The 13,111-nt window shown below is 37.1% G+C and overlaps 1 pseudogene; it reads left to right on the forward strand.

Annotated features, from left to right (window-relative positions):
- Positions 1-10,844: 10,844 nt before the first annotated feature.
- Positions 10,845-11,282, forward strand: LOC149168548 (large ribosomal subunit protein uL15x pseudogene; annotated as a pseudogene).
- Positions 11,283-13,111: the final 1,829 nt, after the last annotated feature.

Consider the following 13,111-nt stretch of genomic DNA (forward strand, 5'->3'; position numbering starts at 1 on the left):
CCAAACAGTGCGAATTTTCTATCCTCTCCTTCTTCTACCATTATAGTTTCTTCAGAGTTGGTATAAGACTCAACCTGCAAGATTAATTTATCTTCTTCTGGTTCATCTATTAATGGTATGTGGGAGAGAGGTTCTACTTCTTCTTCCTCACTAGGTAATCTTAATTCTTCAACTAAAATATGCTCCCCTGTGGAGGTGAAAAAGGCTAATCCTTCTTTGGAGATCCAAGATTTTCCTCCTTTAGGACTGCCTCAATAGATGAAGTAGGAGATCCTCTTGATTGAAGTTATGACCTTAGAACTTCAGGAGTTCTATGGATAGGAGTATGAGCTTGAGATGGAGGTGTATCTCTTCTTATTCTTGGTGGAGTAGGTGGTGTTGTAGGAATTGAACTCCTTCCTCAAGCTATAAATCTACCCCTAGAGTCTCTTTCTCTATGCATATCACTTTCCTTTTTTTGAATGTAAGAGATAAGGTTACCTAATTACACTTCCCTGACAACGGCACCAAAATTTTTAGTCAATTTAGTGTCTTGAATTGCTTGCATAAATTATCAACCGAGGTTTGTAAGCTGATGAAGTGTATTGCACTATATGTGCTTAGTTAACCCTTCTTACTTCGTTGTTTTGTATTTTTATATTGTTTTGGGGGTTTCCTTTCTTTGGTTCCTAATGATGTACATTTTGAACTATGAGAAACTGAATCTAAACATCCTAAAGGTGAACCAAGAGCTGAAACTAGTCAAAATCTAATTCAAAGAAAGGAAAAACAAAGTATCTATCTTATCTTGCCATTAATTCTAAGTCATGAATCTAAAAAGGTGAAGTTGTAATGCATGTTGAAATAAGTACAGAGAATGAAATCAACTGAAGTACTTCCAGTTACTCTAACCTTCAATTTTGAAAGATAACCTTCTTTAGATGGAATACAAGCAACATTCTGTACTTTATGATCTAGAGAACTAAATGAAAACATACAGAAGGTAACTGATTGATTTCAACCATTGTGTGAAGTGAATGTTTAACCATTTAGTTTAGGACGAGTATCAACTTTAAATGGTGATAAAAAAACATTCATTAATGCAGTGTATTGACAATTTGAACTAGAAAATAAATAACAAAACAGTGAGTAAACTAGTCAACAATGCATTCTCACTTCAACCTTACTCTCTTTAGAAACAAAATCATTTCCTTTCATGAAATGTGTTGGAGGAACAAGATTTCACAATTGGACTTTAACATTATGCTATTGATCAAAACTAAAAGGAATCAAACTAAAATAAATCAACCTAAGTTAGAAATACTGCTAAAATCAAATGGTGAAATTAAAACTAAACAGAAAATGAATGGAAAGAAACCCTCCTTCAGTGCAAGGGCCCTCTGCAACTGACTGGGTTGAGTTGCTAACTAATTGAAAATTCTCTCTTAAATGATCATTGGTCAACACATGATTTTATATTATAGACAGGAACAAAGTCCAAAAATACAGAGCTGAAAGTCTGAACTTTAATACATAAAATTCTTCGAACCTCCCTCGGTTCTGTACAACTAGTATTTAAAAGGAAATAATCATAACTGTCTTTGGGGAAAACGAGTTACAGGTGGCCTATACGTATTACAACAGGACTGCGTAAACGTTTTATCAACTACATGTGACTTAAATTCGAGCGAGATGTTTGCAACAGAACCGTTAACACAGGTGGTTGATCCGAGTTAATGCTGCAAAAAAACTGTTAGTTTATTGATTAACCACGAAAGAGAAGACGGAGAGTCCTATTGCTTCCGGGTATCATATGTTTGACTCCACCTTTGACTACGATCTTGAGCTTGCTTTCTTATCGATCTGGGCTGAGTGACTAGGATAGAATCCATGTGGAGACGATTCTAGAGATGCCCATGTGGCTAGATTCTTCATTTGACACCTGGAACCTACTAGACCATGGAAGTAGCTACCGAAAACACAGTTAGTTGTAGAATAGGTTGTGTTCTATAGCTAATTTGCAAAAATTTATTCAAATAGCAGAATCATAAAGATATAACATGTCAATCATTTAATGCCCTCCTTAAGACAAAACCTATCATTTATCATTGATGGGGATCTGTAATCTTATGGAAAAGCAAGGGAAAGAAGTGAGAAAAGCTGTCAAGGAGAGGGTAATTCTGAGGCTCAAAAGGTTAATATAACAAAAGGAGCATATACATATACACACACTTTCACAGAAGGAAAAGCGCTTATGGAATGGAAAATCAAGGTCTTGGTCCAAGGTATTGGTCCGAGGTATTTGGTCCAAGGTATTGATTCAAGGTATTTAGTCCAAGGTATTGGTCCGAGGTATTGAGAAAGGCCTAAAACTATATAAGGAGGAGAAGATCATTAGGCCATAGTGTGCAAGCGAATGGGTTTCTGAGGAATATTTCTATCTGAAGTATATGTTATGTTGCATGGGCTATGATTATGAGATGATCTGAAATATTTTGTGCACCTTGGATACTATGTTAGATCAGGATCATAAGAACTGGAATGAATTATCATTGCATGATCTGATGTTGATTGGGCTAGATCTTAATACTAACACACGTTTTATTTTGTAAATGTTATGATCTAGGTATGACAAAAGTCTGGAATAGTTGTGAAGTTTTAAGTTAGTGTTTTCAAATCTGTATGCTGGTTCGCTTTGATAAAAGAGCGTATACACGTTGGTTTGGCACATCGAAGTAGCATATACATTATGAAATATTATGTTTGAAGTTGTAGTTCGTTCTGGTTGTTGATGCAGAGTTCTGGGTTCTGCTCTGTGTTCTGGTGACAGTGTTCTGAATGTTCAGATTGATTGATTGTGATTTGCTTCAGTGACGATGGGTTTTTCAGTGATTGGTTGTATTGCAGTGGTGATTGATTTTGAGCTTCAATGTTGTTGATGGGTCTAGTATGAAAATTTGATGAAACATGGCCTTCAGATTGTGACGTTGTGTACCAGGAGCATCCAGTCTGTAAATTTATGAAACGTGGTCCTTGGAGGAAGAGAGAAGGTCGTAGCCTTCTGTAGGTTGGTGCCTATGTACTGTTAAACATATCGTCCAGTACAAGAGCTAGGGGGTTGGAGCTCCCTTCCAGTAGCAGCTAGAAAACGAGTGAAGGTTGGAGCCTTCTGTAGGCCAGCGCTTACGTACTAGTAAATGGATCGGCTAGTACAAGAGCTAGGGGGTTGTAGGTCCCTTCCAGTATAAGCTGGAGAACGAGAGAAGGTTGTAGCCTTCTACAGGTAGGTGCCTGTACTGGTATGAGTCTGCACTAATACAATATTGTAAACAAGTTTTTCTTATATTAAAAGAAGACAATAGCAGGTGGTTTTTGTCCCGCATTGGGTTTCCACCTTAAATTTTGGTGTTTGTGTGTGTTGCTTATGTGTGATGGTTTATTCTGTTATTACTGCACATGGTTACTGTTTATATGGTTAATGAAGTACTGATGCACTAATTAAATATCAACATATGATGAATTAACTGAATCATAAGTTTGATGGATATATGTTGGTTGCTTTAAAGACAGTTGCGTGTACACGCGAGTTACCTTCATTGAAGTAGCGTATATAAATCTGAGTATGAAATGAAAAAGTTATTGATTTGATAATACTGATTCACCCCCCCCCCTCAGTATTATTTCCAACAATTGGTATCAGAGGAGGTCCTTCAGAAGAAGCTTGATCGCTTGAAGGGAGATCTTTCAAAATGAACAATCACGAAGGCATGGGATCTATCAGACCACCAATATTCAATGGGAACAACTTGGTATATTGGAAAACACGAACTAGAGCATATCTTCAGTCACTTGGAGCTGATGTTTGGGCAATTGTGGAGAAAGGATATCAATATCCAGCAGCAGTCCCCACAGATCCAGCAGAAAGGAAAACATATGAAATCAATGCCAAAGTTGTCAACACCTTATTGGGAAGTCTATCAGAATCAAAATTCATCAAAGTCATGCAGCTCAACACAGCCAAGGAAATATGGGACAGAATCATTCAGAGCTACGAAGGTGACTCCCAGGTAAAACGTGCTAAACTACAAACTCTCAGAATCCAGTATGAAACTCTCAAGATGCATAGTGATGAAAGCATTTCTAGTTATTTCTTGCGAGTAGATGGGATTGTAAATCATATGAGAAATCTGGGTGAAGAGATAAAGGAAGCTACTTTAGTTGAGAAAATTTTGAGATCTTTGTCTTCTAAATTTGAGTCAAAAGTGTTTGCCATAGAAGAAAAACAGGATCTTCAAACTATTACTGTGACTCAACTCCATGGAATCCTAACTGCCTTTGAAATGAGAAAAGGAGGTCCATCAGATATGAGAGAAGCCACTTTTAAAGCATCAACAAAGGGAAAAGAAAAGGAAGAGCACAATGAATTAGGACACATTTCAGAAGAAGAAGATGAGGTAAAATTTTTCAAGAAGCTTCAATGGGGTTCCGAAAGATTCAAAGGTAAGCTACCATTCAAATGCTTTGCTTGTGGTAGAGTTGGTCATTATGCTGCTAAATGCCCTCATGTCAAAGGAAAGATGTCTGTAGAAGGTAATAGAAGTTATTATACTCATGATGATAGTGATGGCTTGTCCAATAGTGATGAAGATGATCAAGAAATTAAACTACTCATGGCGTATGAAAATGATGCCTTAGAAAAGGAAGATTTCCTTAAAGAAATCAGTCAACTCAAAATCAGTTTGGCAAAAAAGGATACAGTCATAAACACAGTGACACATCAACTCACTAAAAAGGACAAACACAATGAAGTGTTAGAATGTGAAGTAGTAAGTCTAAGAAAAGAACTTGAAAAGACAAAGACTCTGAATATTAGATTTGCTAAAGGATCAAATGTTAGATGAAATCATCAAAGTTTAGCGTTCGCCTATTATAAATACTGGTCTTGGTTTTCATAAAGGTGAATCTAGCTCACAAGATGAGACAAGGAACTCCAATGCAGAATCTGAAATGCTTAACAAGCAGATAAAAGGTCAACCCCATCAACAACCAAGGAAAGAAAGACTTAAAAGAAAAACATTTCCACCTAACTATGGAAGGGATAATTGTTTCTTTTCTCTAACAAATAATGTTGAATGTTTTAAATGTCATAATTATGGACATGTTGCATCCAGATGCAGAAGTAGAATGGTTCAAGATCGTCACACAGAAAGATCATCAGTTTCTAGGTACTTTAAGGGATATTGTTTTGCTTGCAATATGTTTGGTCACAAAGCTATTGATTGTGATAGAAGGAATATGAAACATGTAAGATTCTATGCGTGTAACAAGTTTGGACATAAAACAAAGGAATGCAGGAGCAAATTTTGGGCATCATACCAAAAGGAGAAAACATCATCACAACCCAAGGTATTGAAGAAGAAGGAATTGTTGTGAGAAAGATGTGGCATAGCTCAGTTTACAGACATAATAGACCTAGGGGGAGCTAAAAGTGTAAAAATTTAGTATTCCAATTATCATATGCAGTTATTATAAAGAGAAGTCGCGTATATAAATGAGTTGGAAGTTGCACAGTTGCGTATATGGTGTTTTGAAGAAAAAGCAGTGGGACAGACTCAGGAAAAGGGGTCTGATATGGTTCAATCAATTATCAATTATCTATTCTGTTCTGATTGATGATGGTTACAGTCTGTTGATGATATGTGGAAGTGTTTTTGGCCCTCATAAGTTGTTAATAAGTTGATGAATAACTGGTTGATGATGATGCCTTGATGATTCTTACTAACAAATGCAATGATCAGATTTGATAGTAAATAGTTGGCACAAGTTCATGGGGAGGATATGTTTCTAATAATGCATTGTTGGCATTATATTACAAGACCTTGGTACATGATGATAATTATATTGCCCGATCCATATAGTTGTTTGATTTAGGTGACTCTTTTGATGATGGACATATACAGGTTGTTGATCTTGATGCTGCTGACAAATGTTGATGGTGCAGATCATATATGGTGTATGATAGTTGCTGATGACTATCATGGTCTTGTTTAGATTGTTGGTCCTTGTTATAAATGTCATGTATATCATTTGATGTAAAGGTCATGAAAATACCTAATTCGTAACTCCACTATGCATGGGAAGGATGATGTAATAATGGTTATTTCAGTCATGTATAAACATTTTGTATATCCCCACTTGGTTGGGTGGATGAGTCAAATTTGGTGTATCCCCACTTGGTTGGGTGATTGATGTATGTATGAGTCATTGGTCTTAGGGAGGTCATACTCACTTAGTTGAGTTATAGAGTCATGTTATTATTTTGAAAAATATCTTTGTGGACTCTGCATGTACTTAGGGGGAGCATGGACAACATAATGTATATCAAAAGGCGAGAATATCTTGGTCCGCCCTTTGCCCTTGATGTCAAAGAGGGAGAGTATCTTGGTGTTGGGGTTGCCATCAAGTCCAAAGGGGGAGATTGTTGGCATTATGATACAAGTGTTGTCCTTTATGGCAACTCAGATAGATGATAGTTCACAGTGCAACAGGTTATCAACAAAGGATTACAGATCAGACTCAAGAAGTATACACTGGTTCATTTTGTCCAAGTAGCGTATACACGCAGGTTAACAGAACAAAAGGAGCGTATATGTATACACGCACTTTCACAAAAGGAAAAGCGTGTATGGAATGGAAAATCAAGGTTTTGGTCCAAGGTATTGGTCTGAGGTATTTGGTCCAAGTTATTGGTCTAAGGTATTTGGTCTGAGGTATTGGTCCGAGGTATTTGGTCTGAGGTATTGATCCGAGGTATTTGGTCTGAGGTATTGGTCCTAAGTGGTTTTGGTCCGAGGTATTGGTCCTAAGTGATTTTGGTTTGAGGTATTGAGAAAGGCCTAAAACTATATAAGGAGGAGAAGATAATTAGGCCATAGTGTGCAAGTGAATGGGTTTCTGAGGAATACTTCTATTTGAAGTATATGTTATGTTGCAGGGGCTATGATTATGAGATGATTTGAAATATTTTGTGCACCTTGGATACAATGTTAGATCAGGATCATAAGAACTGAAATGACTTATCATTGCATGATCTGATGTTGATTGGGCTAGATCTGAATACTAACGCATGTTTTATTCTGTAAATGTTATGATCTGGGTATGACAAAAGTTTGGAATAGTTGTGAAGTTTTAAGTTAGTATTTTCATATTTGTACGCTGGTTCGCTTTGATAAAAGCGCATATACATGCTGGTTCGGCACATCGAAGTAGCGTATACATTATGAAATATGATGTTTGAAGTTGTAGTTGGTTCTGGTTGTTGATGCAGAGTTCTGGGTTCTGCTCTGTGTTCTAGTGACTGTGTTTTGGTGACAGTGTTCTGAATGTTCAGATTGATTGATTGTGATTTGCTTCAGTGATGATGGGTTTTTCAGTGATTGGTTGTATTGCAGTGGTGATTGATTTTGAGCTTCAATGTTGCTGATGGGTCCAGTATGAAAATTTGATGAAACATGGCCTTCAGATTGTGGCATTGTGTACCTGGAGCATCCAGCCTGAAAATTTATGAAACGTGGTCCCTAGAGGAAGAGAGAAGGTCGTAGCCTTCTGAAGGTCCGCGCCTATATATTGGTAAACATATCGGACAGTACAAGAGCTAGGGGGTTGGAGCTCCCTTCCAGTAGAAACTGGAAAATGATTGAAGGTTGGAGCCTTCTGTAGGCCAGCGCCTATGTACTAGTAAACGGATTGGCTAGTACAAGAGCTAGGGGGTTGTAGCTCCCTTCCAGTAGAAGCTGGAGAATGAGAGAAGGTTGTAGCCTTCTGCAAGTGGGTGCCTGCATACTGGTATGAGTCTGCACCAATACAAGATTGTAAACAAGTTTTTCTTATATTAAAAAAAGACAACAACAGGTGGTTTTTGTCCCGCATTGGGTTTCCACCTTAAATCTTGGTGTTCATGTGTGTTGCTTATGTGTGATGGTTTATTATGTTATTACTGCACATGGTTACTGTTTATATGGTTAATGAAGTACTGATGCACTGATTAAAGATCAACATATGATGAATTAACTAAATCATAAGTTTGTTGGATATACGTTGGTTGCTTTAAAGACAGTTGCGTGTACACGCGAGTTACCTTCATTGAAGTAGCGTATATAAATCTGAGTATGAAATGAAAAAGTTATTGATTTGATAATACTGATTCACCCCCCCCCTCTCAGTATTATTTCCAACAATGTATGCCAAATATAGATCGTATGCCAAAGTTACGACCCTAGGAAGTTGACATTCTAACTTACCCATCGAGGCACAAAAGCCTTTTGTGCTTCATCTCCCAGGGTTAGGTGTTTAGATGTTTAGGGTTTCTCATTTATTTTTTATGATAAAAATGCCTCTAAGCCTCACTGTAACACAGTTTGACAAAGGCACATAACTCTCACATCTCTTCTTAGAGATAAAATACCATTGTTTGAGCTAGTTTATTTTCATTATGCTTGTATATAGTTTCAACATTTTCAATTTGTTAAGAGAAGTCAAGTTTCATTGTATCTCTATGTTCTAGTTATAAATCATTGTATCATTTTGTTCCCTTTATATATTCGGATCAATGGTATTGAAGCAGTCTACTCTTTATCTTTTTTTCTCTACATGTCCCCAATGAGGTCGACGTATAAGGAGTTGGGGCCATCCTCGATGAACCCGATGGCCTCCCATGGCAGAAGAAAAAAAGTAGAGGGGCTAGAAGAACTTATTTATTGTTTCTCAAAGAAGCCCTCGAGCGACAAAGGAATGAGATGGTGGACAATTTTTCCCATATACTTTGATGAATGCTATAGGTGATGCATCTTCATCTAGTGACCACTTTGGAGGCGCAACCCCCTTTAAGGTACAAGTTAATTTTGATATTCATATATTTGAAGGATAGATAGATGTGAATTCTCTAGATAAATGGTTAAATCTGCTTAAAGGGTATTTTTCAATCCATAACTTCTTCGATAAAGAAAATATTATCTTTACAGTTCTTAAGGTTTGTCCCCCATGTTAAGGATTAGTGGGAAACTTACTATGAGTAGAGGGACATAAAGGAATATGCATTGTTTTCAATTGCACCCACTTAGGATTCTTTTAGGGATGTTGATAAGGAACAATATTACCCTTTTGGAAGCTACGAAGACCAATATATCAGATGGACCACACTACGACAAGAAAGGGACCAAGCGGTGTAAGAATTCACAAATATATTTCATATCGTGCACACCAGGTATCAAAGACTATAAGCAACATCTGGTGCTCAAGTAATGTGGTTTTTTGCATAGATACATTGAGACATGGATGGAGTTCTTGTATGTCTCCTCATTTGGAGTAGCATACCAATATGTTGTCAAAATAGAGCTAAAATTTAAACAAAAGAAGCGAGACTTTGGATTTGTGAATCCTTCATAGCATAAATAGGGAAAGAGCATCTCAAAATCACAGAATAAAGGACAGAGCTAGGGTGGTCTACCCCTGGACAACTCGCCTAATCCACAAAAAAAGAATGGTAATGTGAATAAAATGAAAGACACAGGAAAGTGATGCAAGTTCTACAAGGTCCCCTCTCATAACACCAATGAATGTCGCGCAAGGCAGTAATTGGTGGCTAAGCTAGAATCCTCAGAGTCAAATGCAGGTCCCTACTCTAAACCAAACCTAGATAAGGGGAAACAAAACATTGATGCAGATCCCAATGCCATTGTTTCCACCGCCAAGGTCTAGAAAAGCGAGCCTAAAGATTTAGAAGAAGTTGAGCACCTCTCTCACTCACAAATATGGGTGAAGGGTGCTCCACTACATTTCATTGTTGATAGAAAAAATCAAAAGAATGACATCTCAGCGTAGGACATTATGTCGTTGGACCTACTAACAACACCACACCAGCAACCATACACCATTGAGTTGCTCCACCAAGGGTGAGATCTTCGCATCGGCCAACAATGTTGCATGCCCTACAACATCAAGTCTTTCAAGGATTAGGTATTGTGTGATGTTGCTCCAATTGAAGTTTGTCATGTTCTATTAGGCCAACCATACTCGTGGAAGTGTCATGTTGTTTCCAAGTCTAGACCTCATAAAGTTATTATAATTTTAGGCAGACAACTATACATGATACCGGAGGTGGTCTCACTTACTTACACTTCTTGTTCTCTGCTAAGCAATGTAATGAAGTCATTTTCCATACTAGGAAATTTCTCTTATTCCTGATCACTCTCAACATGGTAAATTTTAGGGGTGAATTATAGCCCAAAGGCGAAATTTGAGGGTTTTTACATTTTAAGAAGGCTAATTTTTCATTAAAAACCCTTTTCATATATTTAGCCCCAATTTTATTTAAAAAATAATTAATTTTTTGATTTTAGCCCAAAATAAAAAATGGACGGATAAACTAACTGAACCTTTATTTGGCCCAATTCACTAGTTTTGGGAAATCGTATTCCCTTAAAATCACCGAATTTTGATATTTGCCCCTGGTTTGGGAGATTAAAATCACCATATTTCTGATTTACAGTTTGGTTTTTCTGGTTTAGGAGTGGTTTGTGAGGGTCGATTTGGTCCTAGGAGGTTAGATTTGTTTTGAAATGGAGGGCGGAGGTTAATTTATTTTCAAATGGAGGGTCCCTCTTTTCACAGATTTAGCCCCCTGTTTTCACGAATTTTGATTTCATTGTGTAAACTTTTTGCCTTTCCATTAGTGCAAACCAAATTAGGGTTTCGTTTTAATATCGTAAAACCCCATACGTGTTCGAGGGGAGCCTTATTCTATTGAGGAAGATAGGGCCAGAGGAGAGGACGACAAGGCAGGGTAAAACAGAGCAGAGGTTTGCAGGATGACGACCAGGTTGAAGAAGAACAAGAAGAAGAGAGGGCACGTGAGCGCAGGCCATGGGCATATAGGCAAGCATAGGAATCACCCGGGTGGTCGGGGTAACGTTGGGGGTATGCATCACCACAGTATTCTCTTCGACAAGTACCATCCCAACTACTTTGGCAAGGTTGGTATGAGGCATTTCCACAAGCTCAGGAATCACTATGATTGCCCTGTTGTTAATATTGACAAGCTATGGTCTCTGGTTCTCGAGGATGTCAAGACCTAGGCCACTGTGGATAATGTCCCGCTCATAGATGTTACCCAATTCAGGTATTTTAAGGTCTTGGGAAAGGGCAAGCTGCCCTCGCAGCTTATCATAGTCAAGGCCAATATTATTTCTAAGTTGGCCAAGAAAAAGATCAAGGAGGCTGGAGGGGTAGTCATGTTGACCGCCTGAGTGGAGTTTTACTATTTTTTGGGATTTAGTGTTTTAAGGGGATTCAGGCTTTTAACCTTAGCTTTCAAAATTTTTATATCTGTTAATTTTTTGGGTGCTAGTGGACAGTGTTCTATAAACCCTTAAAATTTGTGTGGATTATGTTATGTCTGTCTTGAGTTTTACTAAAGATTTTGTTATAGATCGTTACTTTTAGTACCGACATCATTTTTCTATGTCATGGTTTGCAGTCATTTTGAACTGGTTTGCGAGAATATTAATCAGTTGGTATATTTGAAAATGTCAATGCTAGATATTATTTTACGAAAGTAAGGCCATTTATGAGTTTAAGAACATTGGAATTTTGGGCTGCATGATTTTTCAAGATATTTCTGATAATGTGAATGTAAGGAATCTTCTGAATGAGGCTTTTCTTGACCTACACGTTAGGATAAAATGAAATAAGCCAAAGCCGGAAAAATATATGGACATGGCCCAAATTATGCATGATTCAATCGAAGTTGATCAATGTTGATAGTTATTTCAAATCATTTTATCCAACAAAACATTGTGGACTGGAAAAATAATTTGGCCCAATGGATTTGAAGTCCTCAAATATTAAAGACATTTGCTCCATGGATTATATGAAAAAGATCAAATGGCTTGGCTTACTAGTTACACTGATACAAGGTGCTGTCTGTGTTGCCACCAATGCTTGTTGAGTATATGTAAAATGTATCTGCATTGCAATGTTTCATGATATTAGAGCTAAAAGGTAGATGGAACCAAGATGTTTAAAACGGTATTCAGTTAAAACTTTCTAATCTTGTAGAGATTTGTAACTCTTGATAACTTTTGGTGAAAGGTCGACTATTTTAGTTTTAGACCCACTATTTTAGCTTTAGAGAAATTTTCGATTGAAGATCTGTTGGATTTAGATAAGTCGCCGGTTATGGATAATTTTTTTACCAAGCATTTTTCTAATATCCCGACTTATCATTTAGAAGTCAATTAGGAATATTATTTGGTAACATTGTTATGCTATTGTGTTGCATGTCCATATATGTAAGTTAGATAAGGCATTTAATGCTTCACCCTCCACCTGTGTAGTATGCACATCTGTTGTAAGGAGAATTCTAAGGAATGTAGTGTTTATTTCTTGGTAGTGTAGAACCATTTCGTTAATGACTAAATTGTTGGTAGTTTGACGCTTCTTGGCACCGTACAACCATTTTGTTAATGACTAAATTGCTGGTAGTTTGACACTTTTTATTGAAACGAAATCCATCAATGCAATAAAAAAGTTTACTGGCATTGCTTTTAAAAGTGTTTTCGAGTTCCGTTTATGTTGGAGTTTTAGATGTTTCCAGAAGTTGATACATATGGTCCAAATTCCACCTACACCATCTTTAACTTGAATTATTTAGATGCATTGTAATTTAAGATCTGAACTTATTGGTTCTACTTCTGACCTAGTTCTCTTTCATTGATTTGGAGCATTTGACAGGTATTCTAACTAAATCAATCAGTGCCCTAGATTTTCGAGGCATTCATTTCAATTGCAATATGTTTAATATACTCAACATGACTTAGAAGTGATTCATTGATTTGTATTGATGTAGTAGTGTCTTTTGTTCCTGAGACCAAAGCTTTGGTTCCTTGTTGGTTTATACATTTTCAAGCATAATTAGGTCAATGTAACTCAATATCTGCTAAAAAGTCTTATGTGGAGGATTTGGTTTAATGCTTTTTGATTTCTCCCCTTCCAATCGTGTCCGCCATGACTCCAGATTTTTTAGCCATTTCCTTTGCTTCTCCATATCTACATGTTGTTTCATGCTAGGCGATAT

This window comes from Pinus tabuliformis, chromosome 4_2, assembly GCF_031772625.1.
Source record: "Pinus tabuliformis cultivar Carrire ecotype Pingquan chromosome 4_2, CPIR1, whole genome shotgun sequence".
Taxonomy (NCBI): domain Eukaryota; kingdom Viridiplantae; phylum Streptophyta; class Pinopsida; order Pinales; family Pinaceae; genus Pinus; species Pinus tabuliformis.